At 37.1% G+C, this 15,804-nt stretch overlaps 1 long non-coding RNA gene across 1 annotated transcript in view; it reads left to right on the top strand.

The window, feature by feature from the left end:
• The first annotated feature begins 2,568 nt into the window (after positions 1-2,568).
• The window catches only part of LOC308060441, a 52,388-nt gene continuing 39,152 nt past the window's right edge, over positions 2,569-15,804 (top strand). The window contains exons 1-2 of the long non-coding RNA XR_013926726.1: positions 2,569-8,774; positions 8,809-15,804. The exon at positions 8,809-15,804 is cut by the window's right edge and continues 39,152 nt beyond it. This is a non-coding gene — a long non-coding RNA (uncharacterized lncRNA). The remainder of the gene's footprint in view (positions 8,775-8,808) is intronic.

The raw sequence follows: 15,804 nt of genomic DNA, 5'->3' as shown, positions 1-15,804 counted from the left end.
AGTGGTATGGTTACATTAGTATTTTTTTCCCCATAGATCTTCTTTCTGGGTAAATCTTTGTTGCAGTACATAATTTCTGTACCCATTTCACAAAGAGACAGAAGTTGTGACTTACCAGCATAAACCTAGCACAGCTGAGAAAAAAACAAAGTCCTAGTTTAATCACCTCTGTGTGCATACCTCAGAGCTACAGCTCTGTTAGTCAATTACATTACCTGAGAACACTCCCCATAAATAGAACAAGTTTATCTATGTAAGTAGGTTGTTAGAAATTCTACTTTTATCAGTCTGGCCCATGCTCATCACCAATCTTCCCAAACAATTCCCATCTACAGTTCAGCAGGTCTTTAGTTAAGATGTCTCCAGGATCTGTTTCTGCCCCCCAACAATATCCAAGCAGGCATCATAACTCCATGTACTGTAGCTCCATGCACTCCTTTGTGCTGTTGTTGCTCTGCAGTTGCACTAGACAGGCACTTAGAGGTTCGTGCTATGTATTTTCACCCCTTAGGGGTGCAGAGCAGCCTCTCATTCTCACAGCAGGGTGATGCTTCAGGGTAAAGCAACCTGAAGTTCAAGGAAAGCACAGGGCAGCTGCAGCCTGTGAGGAGACTGGCCATCAGCAGACTGGATGCAGCTCGTGATGGATCTCTCTCCTTACTTGTACTGAATTTACTCTATACACAGAGTTGGATGCCTTCCTCTACCTGGAGGAGAACAGCCACACTGCTGAGAAGGTAAGTAGTAAGAGAAAAGGATAGGCAGTACATACTGTAGTCTCTTCCAGCTTTCTGCTTTCCTCATATCTCTTCCCGAAGTCCATGACATCTCTTGAAGTGTAATAATGGAAAATTCCCATTGTTGTTACGATTTCCTTTGCCTGGAGAATAAAGTGGGGCACATAGTTGCATTCATTTAAATGGAAGAGGAGATTTAGGTGTTGTGATTAAGTATGTTGTGATTGGGTGTGTTGCGTCGCAGTGTCACACACTAGAGGTCACTGTGATAAACTGGAAAGACAGGGACATTTCCTAAAGCCCTTGCAACACAATGACACGAAAGCAATATTTTATAAGAATACCTGTCTGCATCATATAGAGGAGAAACAGCACTTAAGGCACTTCAGATAAAGGTGCAAACAAAGTCTGACTCAGCATCTACAAGCTGCAAGTGTACAGTACAGACAGCTCACAACAGCGGGATCTAGAAACTCTTCAGCTGAGTGTGGTGGTGGGTGCCAGAGCTCATCCAGAAATCTGTGTGTGAGAATACTGGTGGAGACCAGCTGCAGGAAAGGTCTAGAACAGCTAGGAGGCAGCTCTGATTTAGTAGAATGAATGTTACACCTCATTGCTACCTGTCAGATGGACTGTATTACAAGTAGATGGAGTGTCAGTTGAGAGAGACAGATGGTTAGCAGTAAAGGGTCCATATTATATGACAGGGGCTAGAAGGACTGCCCATTGTAGATTTATAGGTTGGTTGGTTTGTCTGCTTCTTCCGGTGTTTTTTGTTGTTTGCTTTGTGGTTTGGTTTTGGTTTTTTTTGGTTGGTTTTTTTTTTTTTTTTTTTTTTTTTTTTAACATCAAATGAACTAAGGTACAGCAAGGGAATGTGTTGGTGCCATGTAAAGCATGGGAGAGAATCCAGATCTATTTTTAAAACCTGCTTTGGGGTATGGCTGATGGAATGTTGCTGCAATGCTCATGAATATTTTCATGGAAAAGATTTGAACTAGATGGGAGCAGTAAAGTTAGGCAAGATGTACATGAGCTAAAGGAACCAACCCTGCTGTGAATCCTGCTTTTGAAATAGTTTGCCTGCATTCTCATGCAGTTGTCTAAGGTACTCCAGGTAAAAGATGTTTTCCACGGCACTAAGCATGCTGATGTCCACCCTGTACCTCAGAGTTTACTTCAAAATCAGCAGGGCAGACACTGCAATGAGATGCTACAGGACCACAGGTCCTGATCTAAACACAGATCTTGTAGTTGCTGATTGAATGGCTACAAGTTTCAGGCAGAACCAACCATGGTATGTGTAATCCTTCCCCAATAGTCGAATAGCAGCCTTCAGGATGTGGGACTGGAAGACCCTTCAGTTCCTGTAGGAATTCTGCTGAGAGAGAGGGAAGGACTATGTATTTTTGATGGGTTTACCAGTGTGCCCATTTTAAAAATCCTTGTGTGGCTGGGGTTGTGCAATGTCTTCACACTAGGTTTGCTTGGCCTTGCTGACATCATGGACATGCACCAGTCATACAAATGGTGTCTCTACCATTTGTCATAATCCTACCTTCTATGGACTTTCTGACCCCCAACTGCTTGTGTGTTGACTGGGAAAAGTCACAGGAACGTTCCTTTTGTTTCATTAGAGATGCAGGATATCTGAAAAGACAAGTTCACACATACTAGCAAAGCATGGTTTCCACAGCGGTCTTTTCCCATGTAACCATAGCTTTTGCATACACAAGTGAAAATCCTAATTTTCTAAAGATTATAAATGTTGAGATGTTGAAGAGGAGAAGAAAGGGGACAACTTTTGAGATAGCACTGCAGTAAGAACGAAGTCATACACTGTAAGAATGTTGCCCTCAAAATTTATGGGTATTCCAAATGTTCAGGAAGCATTCCTTACACAAGGTCAGCATGCAGGAGAAACAGTTTTGCATGAGCCCATACCCATTGTGGTCTGTTTTGTGGGCAGACCTCAGAAGCACCTGGTTTGCAACTTGATAGAAGCTGAAACTCTGCAGATATCCTTTACAGTGTGTCTGGTCACCTTCTGAGCAAGCGCTTTCTTTCTATCAAAGTGTACCCCAATGTTAGAGATGAGGTGTGGGCCTTTCTCCTTAGCAGTTTAGTGTTCTTTGTTTACATGCAGCATACATCAGGTGGCAATTTAAGCAGTTAAATGAGATTATGAGGCAAACATTGGAACTCAAAGATAGAAATATTAGTTTTTCTTAAAGAAGAGAAAAATATTTTGATATCAGGCCTTTGAAGGATTAAAAAAATATTGTTTCTAATGCAGGTTTTTTCCCTGGAAATCAATTTGTACATATCAAATATTTGAACACTTTGTTAATGTGACTTTTTTTTTTAAAAAAAAAATGATTGATGATTGTTACTGAAAAAGAAATTAACTTTAGTTGTTGCTTTGTAGCTCCCTCTGTTCTATCTGAGATGTTGTAATTGAAATGTTATTATTCAGAATTGAGAAATATTGGAGACCTACTGCCTAAGGCAGTGAGGAAGCAGAATGAAGGCTGTTTGATTGAACAGGCTAACAATAACTTTGACTATTCATGTGAAACAGAGGTATATAATCAAAGGAACCGGGAGGAAGGGAATATTGTAATTCTCAGTCCTGGGATGAAGTAGAAGCTCCAGACATGGTGGGGTGGGGTTTTTTTGGTTTCGTTTTGTTTTTTGGTTTTTGTTTTGTTTTGGTTGTTTCGTTGTTTTGTTTGGTTTTTGTTTTTTGGTTTTTTTTTGGGGGGGTGTTTTAATGGAGCATTATGTTTCACTGTAGGAAGAAAGTAGGCTAACAGACAGGTATAGCAGAGCAAAATTCTCTTTGAGTCTCCTGCAGAAAAAAAACGCTTAGGTTCTTTTTCTTCAAAAAGTATAAAGTAACAGGTCTTAGAGATTTACAGTAACTTCCGTCTGTCCTCTAGCCAGTGTGGCTGCTCGATACAACCTGTAGGTGACACTGCACAGACACAGGAAATCTTGCAAGATCAGACAGGATCAGTCAAGCATCAAACCATGCCTAAAGGTTCGCCTTCTAGAGGATGTGAGAGCGATCACACCTGTCAGTATATTGCAATGTGAGTAAACTTACACAGCAAACACCAGCCAGTCTCAATCTTGGATCACAAAGCAAGTGAAGGCTGAAGTAGCAGGATCAGCTCCTGGGAGCTAAAAAGCATTAAGGCAGGCTGAGGCTGTGTCAGGAGGTACAGCAACCCCTTGAATTCTGACCGATCCTTGTCTTTGGTAGCACACAGGTGTTTTACACACAGCCACCTTTGTTTTCACTCTGAAAGGTGTTAGCTCAAGGTGGCTGGTTCTCAACATTTCCCCTCTATTCGTTTAATGGGAAGGAAGGACACAGCATCTGAGTACTGCCCCCCAGTATGATGTGATGAACAGTGTATAGTATGTACAGTACATGATAAAACTTCTGTGTCTGTTCAGTTTGATCAGACTAAATTAGACTTCTATAAGCTGCCAGAGACAGTGTCTTACAAAGTGAAAGGTAGTCAGTAGTCAACCATCTTGATGCACAAGCTGGATGTCAATAATGTGGTTGTCATGGCAACAACACAGTATTTAAAACAAAAAATGTATCAGCAGAATGTGCAAGGACAAAGTATTTCACAATTAAAAAGGAATTAATAATATTTTTATTGGGAAAAGGAGAATTAATTAGCTAAATCTATTAAATTTGGTAACATGCAGGATTTATGCAAGTCTCAAATCCCATATTATAAAACACATGAACTGGAACAGCTTTAGATACCACTGAAAATGAAACTATTCTGTACCATGATAGCATGAAATGGAAATAGGATAGCAGTTTGCAATTGATCCACGATTTTCCTCTGAAATATTGCAGTAGTATTTAAAAGTAGATGATTTGTCCATGGTTAAATATTTAAAGCTGGTATTCAGTGGCATGGTAGATATGTACACAAAGTTCACACAGTCGGAGTGAATGTCTCAACTGCAAACAATCACGAAATTACAGCTTAGTATAATTTTCAAGAAGTTGAAATTTTCAATTAAAGGAAAGAATGTCAAGAGGTGAATTGTTCTTGGTTCTTAACTAGTAAGCTTGGGAATTTCCGAACAAATCCTTTTGGAAGTGATTATTCTTTACTAATCCATATTATTAAATATAAGAGAATTTTTCTTTCCCTGGTGAAATCTGACTTCCCTAAATTAAATCAATGAGATGTAGTACATCCAACATAACTAAGTACTGAAGTGTTTAGTTTACTGTAGTTTACTGTGCTACAGCTGTCAGGACCCAGTTGCTGACTCTTGCATTTTTTCAGTTGCATAAATTTTTCAGAAATTTGTTTTCTAATAAAATATTGCAGTCCAGAAAAGTATCTCTTCTAGTAATTCCAATACTTCACTGAGTCTTGACCTTTTACATTAAGAATCTGAAAATGATAGAGAAAAAAAAGCAAACCAAACCAAAACAAAAAACAACAGACAACTGGAAGGTTTTGAGGTTTATGATAACTATAGAACAACAGAAAAAAAATAGAGGAAATGTTCACAGTCTTAACAGAACAAATTTCAGGGAACCTCTGTATTCTGTAACTTGTACTGATAAAAGCATGCAGAAGCTGTTTAAAAACGTTCTGTTGTTTAAAAATAAAACAGGGGACAATAATGTCAATTTCCATCACAGGAATGTCACACGATATAATAAACGATATATAATTCAAGCTTAGTAGTCCTTCACATGAGTGTGGACAGCGTGGGCTCTGAATAAGATCAATTCACTGGAAGGAAAAAGGAAGGGGGGGGGGGGGGGGGGGGAACCCAACAAATCTCAAAGCAAAACTGAGAGGATACTAGCTGGATACTTTGGTACATTTTAATACCAACCTAGGTAAAATGAATAATATATTGGTCTAATTCAGAAGAAAGATAAATGACTATTTCAAAAAAGTAATTATCTTAAAAAATCATTGTTCAAACTGTGACTATACATATATTGGTGTAATTCCATTAAACCATTGAAGCTCTTGATGTCATGCAGGATAATTAAATATTTAATCATCTAAGCAATTACACGTAGTACATGGTATATAGACCTTAAAATTTCATAAATTACATCACAAAAAAATTATTTGAAAACAGATGAAGCTATTGCAAAAACACGTATATTCTTCCAGTCATGAAAAAATTGTGTGTGTGTGAATGTGAGAGTGACCTAGTATTTAAAATGTCATAGGGTGAAGCCTTCCCAAAAGTATATCTCAGATAAAATGAGATCTTGACTATGCTACCCAGCTCTGTGTCATTAGGTATGTGCTGGGAAAACAAGGAAAGCATAGATAATTGTTAAGGGGAGAAGTGTCACATACCCCTTGATTACGTCTGCCCTACTCTAATATTTTAGGTATGAGTAAGAAAGAAAGAAAGCATTATAGTTTTATGTCTCTCCAACATGAGTGACCCAGGAAACGGTGCTAACTGGCTGGAATTCAGCCTGGGGTGATTTAATGAAGGCAGCTACTGGTAGCTTGTGGGACCATCTAAGCCAGAAAACAGCAAATAGCCTCTCAGGAGAGGATATGTCCACAAGCATCTGAAGCCATACAGAAGGCTAAGCCCAAGGTGGAACGGCCACACATAGAGGCCAAGCCACTTGCTAGGGCTCAAGCACCTCAGCCAGCTGCAGGGAGTGTCCTCCACCACCACGTTCCTGGTGGTGGTCACAACCAGACTGGAGGAGACCTTAAATAGTGTGTACATGCTCCATAGTGTGTGTGTGCACGTGCACACACGTGTGTGTACATGTGTATGTATATGTTAAATTGCTATTCACCCCTCCATATATGTCCTGCTTAGTAAATAAGACTTGGATTTCATGTTGCTGAGTGATATGGTTCTGGTTTTCTGCCTACCTCACCCTAAATTCTACCATCGTGTAAAGTTATCCAAGTACATGGCAAAGCAATAGTAGATCAGAGAATTGTGGGTGTATGCTGTGCTCCCTTAGAATATGATTTGAGTTTCATCATAGCTAAGTAAAAGAAACAATAATTTTATATATAATTGAATATAATTGTGGCAGAAATCCATTAGTGAAGGTTAGGGTTTTTTTCAAGGTTCCTCAGAGCTTTTAGCCCTCAAAATTCAGGGTCTTTTTTTATGTACTTAGTTTTTTAACAATCCTCTTCTATTTTTTTGCAATTGATACTTTAAAACTTTGGTTGAGAAAAAAATTACAATATAGATTTTGCTGGTGTGATCTGAAGTCCTATATGTCTTGTTCAATCTGTTTTGTCTACAGATAACTTACAGGTTACATACCAATATTATATCCCTTAATATAAAACATCTTCAAGGCAGACAATGAAAAGGCAGACAGAGAAAACATCTGCTTTACAATGTTGTAATTAATTGTTAGTCTTATGAGTTTTATTGGATTGTCTGAATCCATAAACCATTCATTACTTCCACCATCAGTGCCACTAATAACATTATAAACCTAAACCTTCTTATCCTGCTTTCTGTTTGCTAAAATGTTCCATAATTACTTTTGATTCTCTTAATAATAGCATAACCTAACTAACAAAGCCAAAAGAAATTAACAATGGCAGGTTATTTAATCTATATGAAACAAGCTAGTAAAGAAAAAAAAAAAAAAGAACAGAAAGGTAAATTCTCTCATTCTATGTAATCTTTTCAATATCAACTTAACATTAGGATTTTGTAGTGAAATAAAACTGCTCAGTCTGGAATCAGATAAAAATCTCCAAATTAAAAGTTCATAAGGGTAAGCAACAGAGACATAAGCATTAAATATGACCTACAGGGGTCTCACAATATCTGTGAGAATCAAATAGCATAATCAGAGCTGGAATTCTGTCCTTGAGATCCATCCTACTGCTCACAGGTTTCTTGCTCTGGCCTGCCACAATATTTGAACCAGTAGGAACATGTAAAGAGATTCTTTCTAGACTGTAAAAAACCACAAACAAACAAAATTCTAAAAATATTCTCTACTGGAGCTTTCATAGTCTTCCTGAAAGCTCTTTATCTATAAGAAATGCTCCATGACTGAAGTTTGCTGTTTCAAAACCAAATGGATGAATGTTTGGGTTTGGGTGTTGTTTTGGGGGTTTGGGTTGTTAGTTTTGTTGGTTTTTTTGGTTTTTTTTTTTTTTCCTGTATGTGTGCTTTTCTTGAGCATTCATTGTTTCCCATACTTTAATTCTTTGTTTGTATGACTCATTCACCTGGTGCTATTCTTATAGCATTATAGGTATGTTTAGGCTTAAACAATCTATAAATTCATTGAACTGTTTACTCTCTAGTAATCTGGAAAAAAAACTGAGCGTGGTGGTGATTGTTGTTTTTTTTTTTCTCTTTGGAAGTGTTACACTTTGCTAAGAATGGTTTAGCTAGATATACAGAAATTACTTGGGAAAAAAATCTAGAAAATGTCTAGGAAAAATTGTCTAGAAGACCCCTAGGTGTCAATAAAATACAGAACTAAGAATGATATTACTTCTCATGTAGGTAAATGAGATTTTGTGTGAATACAAAAAGGTACAAGATATGTACATAAAGAAATAGCAAGATGCTGTGAGGAATCTGTTTCTTTTAAAACATGCACACTGGGACCTATTCTTGAATAATAGCATGAGTTGCAATTCTGAGCTTTGCTGTCATAGCAAGGTCATGCAGCACTAGAAATTTAGTTGTGACTGAAGTTACTGTCTCATTGTGATGTAGCAAAGCTCATGTCGGAAGACATTACTGGTGTAGCATTCTGGGATTGGGCCCTGGAGGGAGTGCTGGATACAGAATAAAGGTAAAGGAAAGCTTTATACTGGTTTTAACATAGGCTTAGCAGTTGTATTTATAGTTTTGCACCAGGTGGTGGTGATTCTTTCTGGATCCCTGGGCAAAATTCCTGTTCATGCATGGTGAGACTTGTGGCTATTGAGATCTTTAGAGATTTTTAGGATTTTTTTCAAGAGGTTGTTTTTATGAAAACATAAGGGCAAAGACAAGGTTGTTTTTATGAAAACATAAGGGCAAAGACAAGGGCATGCCAGTGGCATCATCACTGATACCAGCTGGGAACTACCTATAGGATCTTCTAAATAACGTTAATTTTAGTGATGTTGTTTCAATGGAAAATGAGTGTGTCTTTTTTGTTTTTTGGTTGTGTTTTTTTTTTTTGATCACTAAGCCTAACTTCTAACTGTGCTGCATACAAATAAATTTTCAGCATTGAAAGTTCAACTTGGCCTTTGAAATTGGTCTTAAATTTAAATTAAACTTAAATTTAGTGACCTGTTTGTTACGTATTATTACTTACAGAGAAATACAACAACGACTTTGCTGGATGGTATTGAATAAGGATAGACTGAACTTAAGATCTCAGTTGTGTAGGTCCCATTGTATATTGGTGGCTGAGGTGACTCCTGCCCGCATGCAGGACTTGGCATTTCCCTGCATTTAACTTAATGAGATTCCTCCCTGCCCAATTCTCCAACCTGTCAAGGCACCTCTGAATGACAGTGCAACCCTCTGCTGTATCAGTCACTCCTTTCAGCTTTGACAAGCTGCAAACTTGTTGAGTGTACACTTTGCCCCACTCTCTAGGTCATTGACAAAGATGTTAAAAGGTTTTGGACTCTGTGTATCAGCCCCTGCAGTGCACCACTAGTGGCTGGTCTCCAGCTGGACTCCAAGAGTTCAGCCAGTTTTCAGTCCATTTCATCTTGCCTCTACTTTGTCAGTTTTTCTGAGAGGATGTTACAGGAGAAGGTGTTGAAAGCCTTATTATAATGAGATAAACAACTACTGCTCTGCCCTCATCCACCAAGTCAGTCATATCAGGTTGATTAAGCATGATTTCATCATGGTAAAACCATGTGGCTGACTCCTGATCACATTCTTGTCCTTCACGTGTTTGGAAATGGTGTCCAGAAAGATTTGCTCCATCACATTCTCAAATATAAACATGAAGACTGACAAGGCTCTAGTTCCCCACAGTTCTCCTTCTTCAACTTCCTGAAAATAGGATTGATGCTTGCTTTCTTCCAGACTTATTGGGAATCCCTCTCAATAACCATGACATGTGTGCAATTTGCTTTGAATTTGAGCTTTAAAAGTCACATGTGTAGATCCTTACCTAATACCAAAACTTTTCAGATCCATTGATGACTATTAGCACTGCAAGTTCTAAGCGATACTTACAACCTTTTGAAGACTGTAAGTCTTCATTGTTTTCATCTTCAATCTAATTCTCTGCTTCCAGCTTCTGTGGGTTTTTGTCTCAATTTTCCTGTTGAGTGCAAAGATGGTTTAATAACACTGGTTAAATTTCACTCGTGTTTGTTAGTGCCTCTCCTTGCCTTTCAATACAACCTCTTTCCTGCTTTTTGCTTGTGCACCAGCCTCTCACATTTACAAAGCAAGTACCAAGTGATTTCTAACTTGAAATCACCATCTGCTAGATTTGCATACCTAGGCAGCGATCCCATAACCAACCAGAAGTAGCATGAGGGGTTACAAAGTGGTGGAGAGGTTCCAGCTCTGCACTACAGGCATCAATAGGGCCCTTCTAGAGAGAAAATACTTCCTTGTAGCAGCATGGCTTCTCCACTGTGATGCAACTCAGTCTGCTTTTCATTTACTTCATGTAACCCTCAATAAGCGTCTTGACAGACAGTCCCATGCTTCTTGTTTCAACAGAGCTGGTAACTTCCTAGTGTGAAGTCTTCTTTCTGATATTCAGTGCTTATCTGCCTATTAATGCCTCTGATTTTAATAAATTTTATAATATTAAGAATATTTATATTGAACCCTCTGGTTTTAATATGCTAGAAAGTAAAGGAAAGTATTAGGCGTTGTATCTTCAGTGTTACTTGTGTATGTGTGGTTACTTGCACATTGTAAATACTTAGATATGAGAACTGAATCTATGTTTCCTAGGGCTCTGGAAAGAGCCCTGACTGCATAGGTGGCCAACAGTATCCAGGGCAATATTCACAGGAGCAAAGCCTGGGAAGAGATTAAGCCTATCAGCCTGGTGCTTGTGACACCACACCTAGCTACTGTGGCCAGTTGCTCTCCCCCTTCATTGCAGGAAGGGCATCCATTAACTAAAATGAGTCCATCAAAGGCCACTGTTTTTGCAGGGGCTGGAGCACATAACCTGTGAGGAGAGGTTGAGGGACAAGTCCTGGAGAAGAGTTCAGGGCAACCTAACAGCAGCCTACAAAGACCTACAAATGGCAAACCAGAAGAGTAAATGGTGGGAGGACAAGAAACAAGGAATATGAGTTGAAATGAGAGAAAAGTTTCACACTGGATGGAAGGAAAACCTTTTGTGCTCTGAGAACAGTCAAGCAAAGGAGCAGGCTGCCCAGTGGTTGTGCATTCCCCATCCTTGAAGGTTTTTACGACACAGTGGGATAAACCCTGAGTAAGACAATCTGACCTCTGCTTTGATCAGAAAGTTGGACTGCAGACCTCCTGAAGTCTCTTCCAACATGCATTGTCCTATGATCCTTTATAGTTGTAAGTCTTTCAAAAACAAAAGAAACACTTGTTACAGCTGACTGGAGGGGAGGAGAAGTAAATTGAAAATTTCTGTGCCCATTAAAAGAAAATTACCTAAAAGGTAACTTTAATAATATCCAAATAAATCATAGTAAATTATCAATTTTAACTATTGATATTATTTATAGCTTTACCTTTACGTCATTTAAGCCATTAAAATTAATGTGTTGTTACATATATATATACATATATTGCATTTTTAATCACTGTTTTTGCTTTAATCAGTGTCGTTGCTGAGTATGCTTTCTAAAAAAATTTTGAACAATTTAAGTTTCTTGTGCATCAGGTATAGTTTTAGAAACTGCTATTAGTAATGTACTTTGATCAAAACAAATAGTTTAAAATAAAGAAAATAATAGTACTCTTAAAAGGAAAGTTTGTGTCTTTATTGTAAATCAGCTTAAATGTTCAGAAGGATGAATTATGTTTTGTGGAAGTCTTCATTTTTATATCTGTTTTATGGGTGTGGGTTCAGTGGTTATGTTTCAAATATTCTAGATGCCTAATCCAGGACATCTCTTTGCCCTCGATCTGAGTATTTGCATTGTCCCCATTACATAACGAAGACGATCCTTTGGCTCAAGAAGGTCCATACAGGTAAGTAACAAAACTACCGTTAGTTTCTCACAGTGAAATAGGAGCCCAAATAAGAGGTATTTTTTAATAGATTTCCTGAAATCCCCCAATTTTTTTGAAAAATGAAGCTATGTTCCATCCTAAAAAAAAAATATATTGTCCTCAGCCTGAACAGAACTCTAAATTGTGGAGTCTATGTAAGCTAACCTTCTAACATGTCTGCCTTCTCACAGAAGGTCACCGGGTGCGCTATCTGAAGAAGGGACTCATACAAAAGTCCAAGTTTATTATTATAGTACAAGAAAAGAAAATTGTGTGAGGAGGAATGAGCTTTGCCTAGCTTTCTCTTTGCAAAGTATTTTTCCATTGCATTTTGCTTTCTCTTGCCATGTCTTTGCTTGTTCCTGAAAGCACTAAATTCTTTCTACACAGAAGCCAAAGGCTATATCCAGTGACAGCAAAAAAGTCTATGAAGACAGAACCAACTCAAAATTTCCTTTAGTTTGATGGTTAGTAATACTTATTTCTGGACTAGTAATGATTCCTTTATTAGATTGTCAGTTGTACTAACAATAAAGTCTTGGCTACATACAAGTTATATTTCTTTTCTGCCCATAAGTTTTTGAGAGTAATGCAGTTCATAAGTTGCTGAACCTCTACTGAGATGGTGGGGTCATGCATGCATATAAACTTGCTCCAAAATTTCAGAAAATATAAGCCACTCTTGAATTAGGCATAGCTCTTGCCTAATTCTTAATTTTTACCTTGGAAAGAATCCTAGTCTTAGTGTTCTCCCAGGACATCTGGAACAGGAATTTGAGATTTCATGACATCCTTCAGAACAAAAATAGTAAATTAATTGGGTGGGGGGAGGTTGTTTTTATGGCTGCTCAAAGCATGTTCTACAGCACAAAGATCCATTTCATCCACTTATTATATGATAAATAGATTCAGATGTTTTTGTATTACTGCCTCTACACCTTGCTATTGCACTTTTGGTTGACTTGGTAATAAACAGGAACAGCTGAGACAAATTGTATTCTCTGGAAGATGCCTATATGTGTGTATTATAAGCTCTATACATGCATTTTTCTATTGTATTTTAAAAAATATCTTTAACTTTAATGAAAAGATTATTTCAGGTAAAACCTTATGCATAAAAGTTGTAAGGTGGTGCAAGAATGGTTTTATCAATGATAAATGTTCTTACTATACCAGGAATATATATTCTCAGTGTTTGCAATTGATTTTTTTTTATTATTTTTAAATAGTTTGTTTCTAAGTAGTTATGAATCTGCTATTTCATTTGAGTTTATGCAACACCTCATATTGCCTAACAGACAATTTATCTGCACAATGGTGTTTACACAGATAAAAAATTGTTTTTGAAACTACTTGCAAAGACATGCATATATTTTTGGTTATATGACATGTCTTTTTAAGCTTTAAACAAAATCTCCTAACTCCCTACTTGCAATGCAGAATCCCAAGCTGTGTGTTTAAGAAAAACTTTCTACAAATATTTCCAAAATATTTTAGGAAATTCTACAGTTTCCATTTTAATTGAAAGTTTGCAAGAATCTACCAGAGAACAAAGCTGTAATGCTCTGGTGAGAACCATAACTATGGCTAAGTATTGATTTATTTGAAATGTAATATAAGATAGAGAAACACCTAATGTGTCTGATAGTTTCAAGTGTTCAGGTTTATCACCCTGAGAAGTGACTTTTTAAAAAATGTTGTTCATTTAGCATTTTTAGGTTATGTCAGGGCAAGGCTTTTTATATGAATTAATTCTTCTATCCATTGTTTACTATAACTGAGAAAAAATACTTTTAAAATAAGGAAGATAACAAAAATGCAGGGATAGGGATTTTTTAATCACTATAAATTATTCCTAAGGCAGAAGTTGTTTTGTTTTAAGCAAATAAAACAGCTATCTTGCAACTGAAGTTGTCCAGTTAACTGAAAATTCATCCTGTATTCTGGTTGTGGTTTTATTTTTCTTTTTAAACCCTTACAAAATCATTACTATTTTCTTCAATGGAGCTTGGGAATAATTTGCTCCTTTTTCTCTATTTTAAAGATTTTTCCAAAGTTAAAAGCAGGTGAGACTTCATCAGACCCAAAGTGTGGGAAAAGTATTTCTACCCACATCACTGTTTTATCTTCATGCTCCAATATTCCAAGAATTTTGTCCTGACTGAGGCTGGAGGTTATGATTCCTGATTATGTGGAACACTACATTTGTCCCTACATAGTTTGAGCTGCTTTCTTGGACCAGTTCTCCAGCTCTTCCTGTCCTGCCTTTCTGAACCCTGGCTCTGTCCTTGTTGAAGGGATGATCTATTGAGCTATAGAAGCCTGGTTTTCTTAAGCAGAAAAACAGTTTCTGGTTACTAAAATCAAAAGAACAGACTGTTTATTAATCTAGTTTGTCATTTCATGATTTGTACCCGGAAAGAATAAGCATTAAATAATTTAAACATGAAACCCTAGTTAGAAACTCATTCACAAACTAGTCAGTTTACTTCTGATGTTTGTCATTTGTGAATACCTCTTAGGTAATGTGAACAACCATTTCGCACAAACTTATCATGTTAAAATCAATTTTGGTTTTTGTATTTTTTGAGATTTTGGACACTTAAAAGCTGGGACATTTTTATTTCTGTTCTATATTTAAGTGAGAAACAAAAAAAAATTAAACAGGAATATAAGAGCACCTATCAGCAATGAACTTTGACCTGGCTCTTATGCCAACCATTTTCCCTTATAGCAAGAAGTGTGCGTGTGACAGTGCTCACACACAAAACTGACAGGTGGGTTTTACTGACTTTACCTTATGTGGTGGTATACTTGATAAATACATAATATTTTATTGTTTGATTGACTATTAGCTTTTATATATATAACTTTACCATATTACTACATATTCTCTGTAGCATAAAGTAGTTTTCAGGTGTTCATTAAAGAAGGATAGAGGCAAAACAATTGTTGACTTCTTTTGCTTTGCCTATGGATGTTTTTGAAATGATGCTGTCTAGATACTAGTATTAGCCTTCTTCAAAAACTAAGGTGGCTATCGGGTCTCCAAACCCTGAGAACTTCCTAAAGCAGCAGTATCTTTATTTTCGTTGAACTTCTGTCACATCCTACTAAGAAACTCAACTGTGATTACTGCCTTTCAGGGGAATTACAGAAGTGAGAATCTACCTCTGTCCATTGTGCTGCTCTCTTGCTAACATTTGTGCACCTGAGTGCTGAACTGAGTACAGCTGCATCAAAGCTAGAGTGAAGAAATTGGATTTCTGGAAGACACAGTTGCACAGACAGAAATAAGTAGCAACTTTTTACTTGAAAAAAAATTAATCAAATGTGAAATATTTACTTGTGAACTTCAAAAGTTCCAGGTGACCAAAGGACATTCACAATAAACATAAATAATTAAATGGTTAAAGCTATGGCAAGAAAATTACTGAATTGCCTGTGTAGTATTTGTTTTAAGTAAGGGGTTTTTTTACATAGTCTTGCAACAACATCTTTCATTCATTGTGAGAATAACCATGAGAAATACAGTATAATAATTTCAATCAATACTGTCTTTAAATATATGACCTGTTAGGCTGATAATATGGCACTGCAGTACAATGGCATGATAAGGAAACTAGTGAAGTAAAACTCAACCCTGGGTATTTATTTACAAACTTTAAGAAAATAGATTTTATGCATTTACACTCTCTTACTCACACACTCTGACTAGGACCACTTATGTGCAATAAGACCCATGCCATCAAGTTCTCACAAGTTCTTCTTGATAGGAGATGAAAGAAAAGTTTCTAGACAATTCTTTTGCAACCCTTAGGAGTCACCAGATGTTATACATGAGAACCTT

Source organism: Falco punctatus (assembly GCF_963210335.1).
Source record: "Falco punctatus genome assembly, chromosome: 3".
Lineage (NCBI taxonomy): Eukaryota > Metazoa > Chordata > Aves > Falconiformes > Falconidae > Falco > Falco punctatus.
Note: the sequence above shows the minus strand (reverse complement) of the source record. Positions and strands in the feature narration are given on the sequence as shown.